The sequence below is a fragment of the Pteropus medius genome, unplaced genomic scaffold (assembly GCF_902729225.1).
Source record: "Pteropus medius unplaced genomic scaffold, Ma_sr-lr_union100, whole genome shotgun sequence".
In the NCBI taxonomy this organism is placed as follows: Eukaryota; Metazoa; Chordata; class Mammalia; order Chiroptera; family Pteropodidae; genus Pteropus; species Pteropus medius.
Genome location: NW_024352949.1, coordinates 178973 through 194988, shown reverse-complemented (window position 1 = coordinate 194988; position 16016 = coordinate 178973). Strand labels below are relative to the sequence as shown.

Here is a 16016-nt window from a genome sequence, read left to right as displayed (position 1 = left end):
GCTCACTCATACTATCTCCCAGGTATTTAAAATAATCAGCAGCAATTTATTAACATTACAGCTGCCTGAAGCAGCAATAGCGATTTAACAAACTGAGACTGCCCAAAAATACTTAAAAAGGTAGATCTGGAGAATGAGGTGTCCATAGGCACTACTGAAAAGATATGACACGTTCCTGGGGATCTAGAATGCTACCTGCATGTGCAGGGTAGCGTGCATACCAAGGAAAAACCTGAGATGGTCCCATTCTCTCAACTCTGGATAACCTTGAGGCCCTGCACAAGAAGTGAAGGTTAAGTTGGTTATACACTGCCAGAGCACAGAAGGCATGCCCAAGTGAACACAGAGTCCCTCAGTAAAGGATGAAAGACATTGGCTCATGGCATTTAAGGAATCTCTGTCCAATAATTCACAGACAACTAAAGCAACCATGGAGTCTTCAGCAGCTACACACAATAGGGAATATGAACTTTACAAAATTAGTCTGAGAAAATCATTAAAACAAATAGCAATGACAACAAAAAGAAATTGGGGTGGGGGGATTTAAAGTCCAGAGTTGTCACATTATATTATTTAAAATGTCTAATTTACAACAAATATATATACACATATACACATACATAATATACATGAAGAAACAGCAAAGTATAACAGGGAAAAAGCTGTCAAGAGAAAATGTACCTGAAGAAGCCCAGAAATTGGATTCACTAGGCAAAGACTTTAAACCAACTATTATAAATATGCTCAAAGGAGGGAGAAAAAAAAAAAAAGAATATTATGTCTAAAAAAATTAAAAGAAATTTAAAAATACCTCACCAAATATAAATAGATATAACAATTATTTTAAAAAAAAACTAGAATCAGATAGAAATATCTGAAATGAAATATTCACTAGAGGGGCTCAATAGCAGAGATGAGGCTGACAGAAAAAACTTTAAGATAGGACAAAATCGAGATTATCCAAACTGAAAAACAGAAAGAAAAACAGAATAAGGAAAAATGAACAGAATCTCAGAGACCTGTGGGATACCATCAAGTATACAAATATACATATAATAAGAATCCTAGAAAAGGAGAGAAAGTAGCAGAAAGAATATTGAAGAAATAAAGCCTCCAAACACCCCAAATTTGATGAAATACTAATTTATACACCCAAGAAGCTGAAAGAACTCCAACTAGCATAAAGTCAAGGATATCCGCCCTAGACACATCATGTCAACTGGTCAAAAAACAAAAAGAAATCATGATAGCAGCAAGAGAAAAATGACTTATTATGTAAAAAATCTTCGATAAGATTAACAGCTGACTTCCCATAAGAAATCATGAAGATCCCCTTGAACAAAAGCAGAATATACATTCTTCTCACATAAACATGAAATATTCTCCTGGACAGACTATATGTTAGGCTATAAAACAAACCTCAATTAATTTATAAGATCATATTAGTAATATTCAATTTAACAATATTAAAAAATTAACAAATAAAACTAGAAAAATCACAAAAATGTGAAAATTAAACAACACATTCCTTAGTAACAATGGATCAAAAAAGAAATCGCAAGAAAAAATTAAAAGATATTTTGAGAATAAAAACAAAACATACCAAAACTTATAGATGTAGCTAAAGCAATTCTTGCAAAGAAATATGCAGATGTAAATGCCCAGAAAGAAATTTAACTGGGTGGTGAACACACAATGCAATACACATATGATCTATTATTGAAATGTACACTTGAAAACTATACAATTTTATTAACCAATGTCACCCCAATAAAGTCAATTTTTTAAAAAGGCCTCAAATTCGTTACCTAACCTTTCACCTCAGAAAACTAGAAAAATAAGAACTAAACCCAAAACAACCAGAAGAAAGGAAGACCAATTAAGCAGAAATAAATGAAAGAGAACAAAACAATAAAGACTACAAAAGTAACCAAAAGTTGGTTCCTTGAAAAGATCAACAAAATTGACAAATCTTTAGCTAGACTGACCAAGCAAAAAGAGAAGAGATTCAAATTGCAAATATCAGGAAAGAAAGAAAGAGGGAAGCACTACCAAACTTACAGAAATCGGAAGGATTATAAAGGAATAATAAGAACAACTATTTGCTCACAAATTAGATAACTAAAATTAAATAACAAATTCCTAGAGACACAAACTAGCAAAATTGACTCAGGTCAAAATAAAAAACTGAATACACATAAAAAAACAGATTGAATCAGTAACTTCGAAATATATGATAAAACCAAGGCTAAGATAGCTATGTTGAAGAAATGTTGCAGAAAAATCAGACTGGCAAGAAACCAAGGACCACTTGGAGAATTAGAGAACTCAGGTTTATTATGCCAGCGGTCTCAGAGGGGATAGCGCTCTGAAGATCTGGGCCCCCGAGCTCAGATGTAACTTTGCTTTTATAGGGCTTATCTGTTCAGTTACATTTGACCAGCTGGCATGAGCCAACTGGTTAATTTGTCCTCACATAGTTACAAAGAGTTACAAACCGGGAGATTTTTCAGTCAGGAACTCAGGCAATACATGTTATCTAGACAGGACAAGCAAAAAGGAGGATGAGTCTTTGTTAATTTCAAGGTCACTTTGCCCTTTGGTCTATGGGGCAAGCATACTTACAGAAGCAAAACAAATTGCTGATTATACAGTTAGCCATCAGAGTGGAAAATTCCTCTTCAGCTACACTGGTGATTTACACCGAACATTTTAAAAAGCATTAATTCCAATCCTTCACAAACTCTTCCAAAAAATAAATAAATAAACAAATAAAAGAGGGACTTCCTAATTCATACTATGAAACCAAACACCCTAAAAACCAAAAACAGCACAAGAAAACAACCAACCAGTATTGTTTATGAATATACACACAAAAATCCTCAACAAAATACTAGCACACTGATTCCAGCAACATAAACAAATAGTCATACAAGATAATCAACAGGGATTTTTCCCCCAGAGATACAAGATTGTTGTAACATTCCAAACTGAATCAGTGTAATATACCATAATATAAAAAAAAGTATTAAAATAACAGATCATCTCAATAAATGCAGACAAAACAATTGAAAAAAGTTAACCTTTCCGTAATAATAATTCTCAACATATCAGCCATAGAAGGATACTTCCTCGATCTGATAAAGAATATCTACAAAGAACACACAGCTAACATTATATGTAACTGTGAAAACACAATGCTTTCCTCCATAAGGATCAAGAAAAGGATGCTAGCTCTTACCCCTTATATTCAGCATTGCTCTAGACGTTCTAGCCATGGCACTTAGGTGAGGTAAAGAAATAAAAGATACCCAGATTGGAAAGGAAGAATTAAACCATCTCTATTCAGAAATGATACAATTTAATATAGAAAACCCTAAGGAATCCACAAAAAAATATTAAAACGAATGAGTTCAGTAAAGTTGAAACAAAAAACTGACACTAACCTAAATCAGTTGTATTTATATATACTACCAATGGCCAACCAAAAGATGAATTTTTTAGAGAGGTCTTACGTGGCAACAGCAGGAGAACACCAAACTCGCCTCATCCCACAAGCAAATTCAAATATACACATGTATAGAGAGCAATTACTCCTGACAGACAACTGAGGGTTGAATGTACAGCTTCTGAATAACAAACAGGAGGAAGAGACCAGATAGAGAAGGCTGGGAAATCACAGGAACTCTCCAAGAGCTGTGGGAACCCTCTAAACCAAAGGTGCTTGTAAGCACCATTGTTTACATCCCCCTCCACTTTGATAGGGCAGGCAGGAGCTCTATTCCGGTGCTTTGGCCTACCTGCAAGTTACCAGCTATATTGCTCAGATCCTTCTGGCTCCAAACGAAAGGAACAAAAGGGCGTAACACAGGCACATAGCCTCCCTGACAGAGCTGCTCCCATCCGTAAGCACCCGCCTAGCTCCAATCAGCTTGCCAAAACCCAGTGCGCAATGCCTACACAAAGGTCATTTCTATACAAGACCGCTTTCTGTAGAACAAATGAGAAGTTGTACACAGAAAGCTGGGGAGCCTATGAGAACTCTCCGGGGACTGCGGGAATTCTCTGAGGTTAGAGGTGCAGGTTAGCATCATTATATAAGTCCTCCTCCACCTCCATAGGGTGGGCAGGTGCTCTGGCATACCTGTAATGTCACTGCAGCCAGATCCCAGACAACATCACCCAAGGGCATTTTGGCTTGAACACAGGGAGCAAGCAGGATTAACAGAGCATTACCACATAAACCTCAGCTCCCTACTTAGAACTGCTCCAGCTCAGAAAGCCAGAGTCTGGGACACTGTAGGCACCCACTCGGTCCCTACCAACATGCCGAAATCACGTGACACACACAGCCTACATGGAATCTGCTTTTATGTAAGGCCACTTTTTCAAAACTGGGAAAGACGTTATTTGTCTAATTCATATAAACGAATATAGAAAAGTCAAACAAAATGAAAAGACTGAATATCTCTCAGGTGAAGGAATAAGAATTCCCTGCCCTCCCTCCAAAAAAAGAAACTCTTAGGAAATGAAGATAAGTAATTTGCTTGATAACGCAAAGAAAGGGTCATAAGGATGCTTACCAAACTTGAGCAGAATAGAGGAACTTAGGGAAAACTTCAACAAAGAGTTAGAAAATATAATGAAAAACCAAGCTGACCTGAAGAATACAATAACTAAAATGAAAAATACATTAGAAGGGATCAACAGCATTTTAGCTAGGACAGAAGAACAAATCAGAAATCTGGAAGACAGGATACTGGAAATCAACCAATTGGAAGAGCAAAAAAAAAAGACTTTAAAAAAAACAAGGCTAGTTTAAGAGAACTATGGGATGACATGAAATGCTCAAACATTCACATTACAGGCATCCCCGAAGGAGATGGAACAGAAACTTTAAAGAAATAATAGCTGAAAGCTTTCCTAAGCTGGTAAAAGAAGCAAATATCCAGGTGCAGGAAGCACAAACAATTCCAAACAAGATGAACCAAAAGACAGCCACACCAAGACATGCTATAGTTAAAATGCCAAAAGTTAAAAATAAAGAGACAATTTTGAAGAAAGCAAAAAGAAATCAATGTGTACATATAAAGGAAACCCCATAAGGCTATCAACTAATTTCTCAGCAGCAACTTTACAGACCAGAAGGGAATGGCAGGACATCTTTAAAAGCTGAAAAGAAGGAACCTACAATGTAGAAAGGTTTACCTAGCAAGTTATCATTTACAATTGAAGAAAAGATAGAGTTTCCCAAAAAGTAAAAAACTTCCTCTCCATTAAACTAGCTTTACAAGAAATGTTAAAAGGTCTTCTTTAAACAGAAAAGGAAAGGCAATAATCAAAAATAAGAAAATATAAGAAAAGGGAAAATCTTACAGGTTAAGCCAAATATTTAATATATACAGCAAAAATTTAAAAAGCTGCTATGAAGGTCAAAAGAAAAAAGTTTCAAACTCAACACAAATGACAATAAATGGTCAGCAGATACACAGCACAAAAATATCTAAAACAAGAAATCAATGCCATAAAGCGTGGAAGAGAGAATAAAAATGTAGTGCTTTTATTTTACCTTAAATGCCTATCAGCTTTAAAGACCGCTATAAACATACAATGATATACATAAACCTCATAGTATCACAAACTAAAAACCTACAAAATATACACAAAGAATAAAGAGAAGTGAACCCAAACATAACACTAAAGAAAACCAGCAAACCACAAGGGAAAAGATAAAGAGAAGAACAGAAAGAACTATAAAAACAACCAAAGACAGTTAACAAAATGGCAATGAGTACATACTTATCGATAATTATTTTAAATGTAAATGGATTAAATGCTCAAATGAAAACACAAGGTGGGTGAATGGATTTTTTAAAAAAAGCATGACCCATCTATATGCTGCTGCTTATAAGAACTCAGTTCACAGAAAAAGACACATGGAGACTGAAAGTGAAGAGATGACAAAACATATTCCATGCAAATAAAAATGAAAAGCACATTGTGGAGAAAGTATTCAGATAAAATAGAATTTAAAACAAAAAATGTAAAAAGAAATAAAAAAGGACATTACATAATGATAAAGGGGTCAATCCAAGAGGATATAACAATTATAAATATCTATGCACCCAACATAGGAGCACCTAAATATATAAAGTAATTATTTACGAACCTAAAAGAAAAAATTCACTGTAATACAACAGTAGGGGATTTCAATGACTTTCTGACATCAATGGATAGTTCATTCAGACAGAAAATTAATAAGGAAATAATGATTTTAAGTGTCACATTAAACCAGATTCTTTACAACAAACAAACAGGACAAACAAGCAGAGACTCATAGACATGGACAATAGACTAGTGGTTATCAAAGGGTGAGGAAGAGCGGGGAGGTAGATGAGGCAAAAGGGATCAAATATGTAAAACTGGAAGTTATGTAAATTATATCAAGTGAATAAAATAATAAAAATAAAATAAAATAGTGCTTATTGATTAAATAAATAAAATAAACCAGATTGCTTTAATAGACAAAACATTTCATCCAAAAATTGTAGACCAGAGATTTTTTTTCAAGTGCACATGAAACATTCTCCAGGGTAGATCATATATTAGGCCACAAAATAAGCCTCCATAAATTCAAGAAGACTGAAATTATAGACAAAAATGGGGTTCTATGGACAGTATTGTCATAGGGTGATCTGACCATAAATTCCTAACTGGGAAGGTCATGGTGGGTATTCATGCGCAGACATATAACTTTTTTAGTAGAAAGTTTATCTTTGCCCTTAAGCAAGCCCTGTCCATTGTTTCTGTGCATCTAGGTTAACATACCTATTACCTCCTTTTGGGACCCCTCAAGAGAGCACATAACTTTTTAACTTATCCAATCTCTGCCTTTGCTTTCTACTACTTTCATGTATTCTTCCTTATGTTACCTCCTTAATTTCAAATGCAAAAAAGAAAACTATAAAACTGTCATTCGCAGAGGCACTTGAGCTCTTGCTTCTTCTCAGCAACTGTTGTTAGTTTGGCTCAAATAAAATCTTATAAAAATTCTTACATGTTTGCATGTTTTATGTCAACATCACACCAAATATCTTTTCTCACCACAGTGACATAAAACTAGAAATCCACTACATGAAGAAAACTGGATAAAACACAACTAGGTGGAGACTAAACAATATGCTACTAAACAACATGCTACTAAACAATCAATGGATCAAAGAGGAAATCAAAGAGGTAATCAAAAACTATCTTGAGAAAAATGAAAATGAAAACACTACTTTTCAAAATTCATGGGATGCAGCAAAAGCTGTTCCAAGGAGAAGTTCATGGTTATACAGGCCTACTGCAAGAAACAAGAAAAATCCCAAATGAACAATATAACTCTACACCTAGAGGAACTAGAAAAGACAACAAAAACCGAAAGTAAACAGAAGGAAATAGTTAATAACAGAGTAAAAATAAACAAAATAGAAATTAAAAAAAAAACAGTAGAAAAGATTGAAAAAACTAAGAGCTTGTTCTTTGGGGGGGAAAAAAAAAACAAATCAGCAAACCTTTAGCCAAATTCATCAGGAAAAAAAGAGAGTCCAAATAAATAAAATCATAAATGAAAGAAATTACAACCAACACCACAATAATGTAAAGAATCATTACAAAATGCTACAATTATATGCCAAAAATTTGACATCGTAAAAAAAAAGGATAATTTTCTAGAAGTATATAACCTTCCAAGACTGAACCGGGAAAAAATAGAAAATCTAAACAGATAGATTACTAGCAATGAAATTAAAGAAAAACTCCCAACAAATAAAAGTCCAGGACCAGACAGCTTCACAGGTGAGCTCTATCAAACATTCAGAGAGGAATATCGGGCCTTCTTAAACTATTCCAAAGGAAGGAATGCTTCCAAACTCATTCTATGAAGCCAGCATTACCCTGATATCCAAACAAAACATTACAAAACAGGAAATTAAGGCCAATACCCTCAATGAATGTATATGACAAAATTCTCAACAATATTAGCAGCCCAGATTCAACAATATATTAAAAAGATTATACACCAAGATCAAGTGGGATTTACCCCAGGGATGCAAGGATACTTCAATACCCATAAATGCATCAATGTGATATATCACAAAATAAAGGATAAAAACCATATGATCATTTCAATAGTTGCTGAAAAAGCATTTGACAAAATTCAACATTCTTTTATGATAAAAACTCTCAACTAAGTGGGTATAAAGGAACATATCTTAAAACAATAAAGGCTACATATGACAAACCCACAGCTAATATCATACTCAATGGTAAAAAGCAGAAAGCTTTTTGTCTAAGATCAGGAACAAGTGTTCTTAGAGCCACTTCGATTCAGCACAGTATTGGAAGTCCTAGTACAGCAATCAGATAAGAAAAAGAAATAAAAGGCACTCAAATTGGAAAAGAAGAATAACTGTTAAAACTTTCAAATAATATAATACTATATATACGAAACCCTAAAACTACACTAAAACTATTAGAACTAATAAATGAATTCAGTAAAGTTATAGGATATAGAAACAATATACAAAAATTTGTTGTTTCTATACCCCACTAACAAATAATCATAAGGAGAAATTAAGAAAACAATCCCATTTACAAGTGCATCAAAAAGAAATACCAAAGTAAATTTAACCTAGGGTGTAAAACCTGTCCTCTGAAAATGATGTGACATTGAAGAAATAAAAGGAAGAAGACAGAAACAAATGAAAGACTATACCATACTCATGAATTGGAAGGATTAATATTTTTCAAATGTCTTTGCTACCTAAGGCAATACACAGATTCAAGGCAAGCCCTATTAAAATACCAATGGCATTCTTCTTGGAACTAGAACCAAAAATCCTAAAATTTATATGGCACTACAAAAGGTGTGAAATTGCCAAAGAAATCTTGAAAGAGTAAAGTCAGAGGTATCATGTGCTCTGATTTCAAACTACAATAAAAAGCTATAATAATTGAAACAGTATGTATCGGCATAAAAAGATACGTATATCAATGAAATAAAAAAGAGCCAAGAAATAAATCCTCACTTACATAGTCAATAAATCTATGAGAAAGAAAGCAAGAATATAGAATGAGGTTAAGACAGTTGGTTCAATAAGTGGTGTTGGGAAAACTGGACAGATACATGCAAACGAAATGAGATTGGGCCACTTTTATACCATATACAAAAATAAACTCAAAATGGATTGAAAATTTAAATGTAAGACCTGCAACCATAAAATGCCTAGAAGAAAACATAGGCAATAAACTCTGACATCACTCTTAGCAATATCTTTTTGGATATGTCTCCTTGGTTTAAGACTACAAAAAGAATAAACAAATGGGACTACATCAAACTAAAAAGTTTTTGTGCAGTAAAGAAAACCATCAACAAAACCAAAAAACAATCTACTGAAGATATTCACCAATGATACATCTGATAAGGGGTTACTATCCAAAATGTAAAAAGAACTCATATAATTCAACACCAAAAAAACCCAAACAATTCAATTAAAAAATGGGCAGAGGAACTGAATAGACAGACATTTCTACAAAGAGGATGTAGAGATCACCAATAGACATATGAAAAGATGCTCAGCATCACTAATCATCAGAGAAATACAAATTAAAACCACAATGAGATATCACCTAACACTTGTCAGAATGACTGTCATCAATAAATGAACATATAACAAGGGTTAGCAAGGATATGGAGAAAAAAAGAACCCTTAGACACTGTCAGTGAAATTGTAAATTAGTATACTATATACTACATAGTACTGAAAACAGTATGGAAAGTCTTCAAAAATTTATAAATAGAGCCGCCACGTAATCTAGCAATTCCACTTCTGGGTATTTATCTGAAGAAAACAAAAACATCAATTCAAAAAGTATATGTACGCCTATGTTCACTGAATTACGTGCAAGAGCCAATAAGAAAGCAACCCTGGTGCACACTGATAGATAAATGTATAAAGAAGTTGTGATAAATATACACAATAAAATGTTAGCCATAAAAAATGAAATCTTGCCATTTGTGATAACATGGATAGACCTAGAGGGTATTATGCCAGGTGAAATAAAGTCAGAAAAAGAGATAAATACCGTATGATTTCACTTATTTGTGTAATCTAAAAACAAAACAAATGAATAAGGAAAACAAAACAGAAACAGGCCCATAGATACAGAGAACTGATGGTTGCCAAAGGGGAGGGGGATGGGGAATGGGGAAAATGATTTTTTTTTAAGTTGTATGGCTGAGCCCCTTGTGATTTTAATGCCTCTAATATTTTTGACATCGGACTGCTAGGTGCCTGCACCTAATCACAGCTACCTTGGAGATATTCTTTCCTTCTCAAAAACAAACATAAATTGTAAGATGCTGAGATTATCCTCTTGCTTGACAAAGAGACATCAGATTAGCTACACAAAATTATATTGGGAACAAAAAGAGGAGAGCAAGAAGTGTGGTTAACATGTGAAAAAAAGGCCTTATTAAGAATAAAATTAATTCTGGCTGCCAAATACTAGTTAAAAAAAAAAAAAAGACCAAAAAGGTTCTAAACTATGATTCTATCTCTACCACATGCTTGAAATGACAATTTTTTAAATACTTTTTTTTAATTATAGTTGACATACAAATATATTAGTTTCAGGTGTACAACATAGTGTTTAGACATTTATATAACTTACAAAGTGATCACCCTAATAAATCTAGTATCCATTTGATACCAGTTATTACATTATAGACTATATTCCTTACGCTATACATTCTCATAATTATTTTCTAACTACCAATATGTACTTCTTAATCTCTTCCCCTTTTCCACCCATCCCCCCAACCCTCCTCCCATCTGGCAGCCATCAGAATGTTTGCTGTATCTGTTTGTTTTACTTTTTTGTTGTTGCTGTTTTTTAGATTCTGCATGTAAGTGAAACCATATGGCATTTGTCTTTCTGTCTTACTCCACACAGCACAATACCCTCTAACTCCATCCATGTTGCTGCAGATGGCAAGATTTCATTCTTTTTTATGACTGAACAATATTCCATTGTATACCACTTCTTCTTTTCCCATTCATCCATGAAAGACACTAAGGTAGCTTCCGTATCTTGATTATTGTAAAAAATGCCACATGAATGCCATATGGATTCTCATGTCTCTTTGAAGTACTTTTGGGATTTTTTGGATAAATATCCAGAAGTGGGATTACTGGGTCATCCTCTGACTCTTGTGACAGCATTTGTTTTAAAGTCTATTTTGTCTGATATAAGTATTGCTACCCTAGCTTTTTGTTTCCATTTTCATGAAACAACTTTTTCCATCCCTTTACTTTCAGTCTTTGTCTTTCCATCTGAACTGAGTCTCCCATAGGCAGCATATGTAAGGGTCTTGCTTTATTGTCCACTCAGCCATTGTCTTTTGATTGAAGCATTTAATCCATTTACATTCAAAGTAATTGTAAATAAATATGTAGTTATTATATTTTTATTATTCATATTTTTTTTCTTTTTTCTGCTTAAAGAATTCCCACACCATTTCCTATAACACTGGCTTGGTGGTGATGTACTCCTTTAGCTTTTTCTTGTCTCTGGGAAGTTCTTCATCTGTCCTTCAATTCTAAATGATAGCTTTGCCAGGTAGAGTAATATTGGTTTTAGGTCTCTGCTTTTCATCAGTTTGAATCTTTCATTCCAATCCCTTCTATCCTACAAAGTTTCTGTTGAGAAATCAGCTGAAAGTCACATGGGAGCTCCCTTGTAGGTAACCGCTTTTCTCTTGCTGCATTTAATATTCTCTGTCTTTAACCTTTGGCACTTAATTATGTGTGTCCTGGTGTTGGCCTCTTTAGGTTCATCTTGTTTGGGGCTTTGCACTTCCTAGGGTTCTATGTCTATTTCCTTTGCCAGGTTATGGAATTTTTCTGTCATTACTTCTTGAAATAGCTTTTCAATTCCTTGCTCTTGCTCTTTGCCTTCTGGTACCCCTATGATACAAATGTTGGTACACTTGATGTTGTCCCAAAGATCTCTTAAATGATCTTTTAAAATTTTTTTTCTTGTTGCTGTTCTGATTGTACGTGTTCTGCTACCTTAACTTCCAAATGACTGATTTGATCCTCTGCTTCATCTAATCTAACTGTCGATTCCTCCTAAGGTATTCTCATTTCATTTATTGTGACTGGTTCTTTTTGATGTTTTCTATCTCCACTTTTATGTTCTAGATCTCTTAAAGCTCTCATTAACTTCATTTACTCTTCCCCTAAGTTCACTGAGCAACCAGTGCTTTGAACTCTATATTGTCTCCATTTCGCTGAGTTCTTTTTCTTAAGCTTAGTACTACTCTTTCATTTGGGACATGTTTGTCTCCCCATTTTGGCTGCCTCCCTGTTTGTTTCTATGTATTAGATAGGGCTATGTGTCACAGTGAGAGAGGAGAGGAGGCATCTGAAAAAATGCAAAGGAAAGGGCCTGCAAAAATGACCAACTGAGCCAGTTAAAACTGCCCTCTTCTCCCCTTCCAGGACTCTCCAGCTAACATGCTTTCCCACAGCTACCTCCCCCACCTCGAGGACTCTACAGCTCACATCTGTTGATTCATGGCTTGCCAACCAACTAATGTCCTTCTTCATCTCTGTAGCTGTGTAGGAATAACAAGACTGTATAAAATTGCTTGTTATGTTACAATCGGGGCTCAGCCTTTGGATAGGTATCCACTGAGCAGGTTCTGGCATTAGTAAGTGTTACTTCCTACTTACAGCCTCAATGTCCCGTCTCTTTGTAAGAGAATTCTATAACAGTGCTGGTAACATCAAGGTTGCAAGACAAACGACCTGTAAGACCAGTGGTCTGGAAACTCCTCCCCTGCAGCCCCCTTGCCCGAAGCTCCCCCTCCCCACTCTGAGTAAGGAGAGATATGTGAAATCTCAGACAAAGGATCACACACCCCTTGCATGGACACTGTAAGGGTATATAAGCTGTAAGAAATCAAACCAAGGGGAGATCATGCTTTGGGTCTGTTGAAAGCCCCATGCTCTCTGCCGGCATTAAATTCTCCTTCCTCTAACAAAGTTGTCTGAGCATCCAATTTCCTCTGTCAGGTGTCACTTCTTGCAACACCAGTCTTAAATAGAGTGGCCTTAGTAGTAGGTGTCCTCTGGGGCCCAGTGGAGCAGTCTCTCTGGTCACCTGAGCCAGGTATGTGTCTAGTATGGATTGTGTCCCCTCCTGCTGAGCTTTGGTTGCTGTGTACACTTCAATGGGAGGCACTAACCCTCAGGCTGATTGTTTGGACTGGCTGATGACTACAGTGGAGGAACTGTTGTGCAAAGACTGACCCTACTGACCAGGATTCGCTTTATCAGGGCTCTGGTGCCAGCCCAGTCTACTCTTTAGATGTGTTGGTCTCGAACATGGCGCCATGTGGTGCTTCAGCTCACACTGAAGCCAAACACTGGGAATGCAGGCCAGAACCTCCTGGGAGGGGGCCCCACCACAGGCCAAGTTCGGCCAGAGGCTGTGCACTGCCCAAGGACATCAAGCAATCTGAAGATGGCCACCACCTACACTGGATTTAGAGGTAGCTAGAGAAGTCCAAGTCATGAACTGAGGCTAGTGTGAGGCTGCCACTAGTGCCAGGCTTGGGGCTGCTCAGCAAGAGGTATGGGGCACACTGAGGTCAGATGTTGCTTATGTTTTGTGAACCTTTGAGAGGTTTTAGGAAAGTCCACAGCATGTGCCAACGCAGGCTGTTTGTATGGAAAAAGCCAGTGGAGGCGACTTGGGTGGGCCTACACATTGGGTAGGGCAGAGCCTCAAGGACTAACCATGTCAGGGTGACCACGGTTAGCCTGGTTGATGGAGACTCAGAGATAGTGGCTACCTGCATCTGCACGCTGTTGGCACTTTTTTCTGAGAGAAAGCCACCCCTCCAGCCCTTGCCCTAAAGCCAAACAACTGCAGTTCCTCCTCGTATGTCCCTAGTGCCTTTCAAGCCGCTGCTCCAGTGCTGGAGCTCGAGCAACTCATCAGCAAGTAAGTCTGTGCCCGGGATCCTTAAGAGGAATGTCTGTGACTCCAGCTGCTCTCCATTTCACTCAGCCACAATCTCTGCTAGTTTTCACAGCCAAAAGTTGTGGGGACTTCTCTTCCCAGCAATGGAACCCTGGGCTAGGGAGCCCGGTTTGGGTCCAGAACCCCTCACTCCTCTGAGGGAATCTCCACAGCTGAGATATCCCTCCTGATTCTCAGTCACCACACACAGGTATGGCACCAGCCCATTCTGAACCTCCCCTCCTCCTAGCAGTCTCGAGGTAACCTCTTCTGCTTGTCCCCAGTTGTAGGACTTCTGTTCAGCTAGACTTCAGGTGACTCCCAATTATGGCTGTTCAGTAGTTTTGATGTGGTTGAGAAGAGGCAAGCACAGCATTTACTTACTCCGCCATCTTTACCAGTGAAATGACAAATTTGTTTTAATGATAAACAAATTAGTTTTTGTCAGCAGTTAGGAGTGGGAGTTATTGGGAGTGAGTGTGATTTGAAGAGAGCCTTGTGCTGATGAAAGCATTCGGGTAACCTGACTGTGGTGGTGGATACACAAACCTACACCTGATAAAACTGTATAGAAATAAATTAAATACATACACCTGAAGAAATTTGCATAAAATCGTGAATTGTATTCATATCAATATGCTGGTGGTCATACTGTACTATACTTTTGCAAAATGTTACTATTGGGGCAAACTGGGTAAAGAATACATGAGATCTCTCTGTATTATTCCTTGCAACTGTATGTAATTCTATAATTACCTCAGTTTTAAAAAGTAATTGCTTCTCAGGGACAGGACTTAGTGCAAAAAGAGGTAGGGTAATGGATTGCTGGTTTTCATGAGAAACTTGTTCATATTATTTTATCTTATCTATGAGCACGTATTATTTTTATTTAAAAAATGCTTTACCCTTAAGTGAGGTATATATGTGAAATACTTTACACATAGAAAGTCTATGATAAACGTTAGCTCTCTTTCCTTTAGATTTTAAGAAAAGGGCAATCTCTAGACTAAGATGTCAATACTAAGTTGTCTAATGTTGAGAGGTAGAGCCACTGGTAACTCATCTAATGGGATTACCAAGAGCTAAAACTGAAACAATAAGGTACTCCTATCAAGTTAACTATGACAGAATCTCTCACAATCACTAAACAACTTTAAAATTAAGCCCTCTTCCTATTTTTTCGACAAGCCGAAAGAAATAATTCTAGGGAAATACAGAGGCAAAGTAGTAGAGGATGTACCACAGCTTCTTCCTCATAAAAATCTTTCATTATCACAGTGTTTTATTATTAACTGCTTTCATTATCATTAACACTGAGTGCTTAGATGCTCGGCACATCATTTTATACATTCTCTTCTATTGTTTAATCCTTATACCAAGCCTGCAAGATAGGTCTTATTCCTATTTTATAGAAAAAGGAACTGCACCTTAGAAACCTTAGGTATATTGCCCTAATCAGAGAGCATGTAACATGTCAAGATTTCCACCCCTCCCCCCGCCATGTATGGCTAATTCCAGAAATAAAGATTCCAACCACTGATTCTGCATTATCTCACTTTAACAAAAATGCCTAATAACTATCATGTGGACCTTCCACACAAAAGTACCACCAGTTGAGTGTTTTACTGGACTCTGAGTATAGGCTCTGAGTATCCAGGAATTCACTGGGACTTTTAAGTCTCAACTCTGCTTACTTAGTCAAAGTCACTGGCCCCCCTCTCATCGTGACGTCTCTTCTGCCATCCTGCACTCTATGGCCAACTCTTTTATTGTTACCTTTCAAGCATTAAGACCCATATCCTTCTATCAACTCACTTTACCAATTACCAACCCACAGGGCTACCATAAAAAGATCCCAAAATGAGAACAGCCCCCTTCATATTTTATTACATGTCCTTGGTCAATGCTGGTAAACACTCTTATTTATTTTCTAGCCCTAT

General features: G+C 36.4%; 1 protein-coding gene across 13 annotated transcripts in view; it reads right to left on the bottom strand.

Moving 5' to 3' along the window:
- Positions 1–16016, bottom strand: part of LOC120592711 (DNA repair-scaffolding protein-like) — a 318688-nt gene that overhangs the window by 296869 nt on the left and 5803 nt on the right. The window lies entirely within an intron of this gene.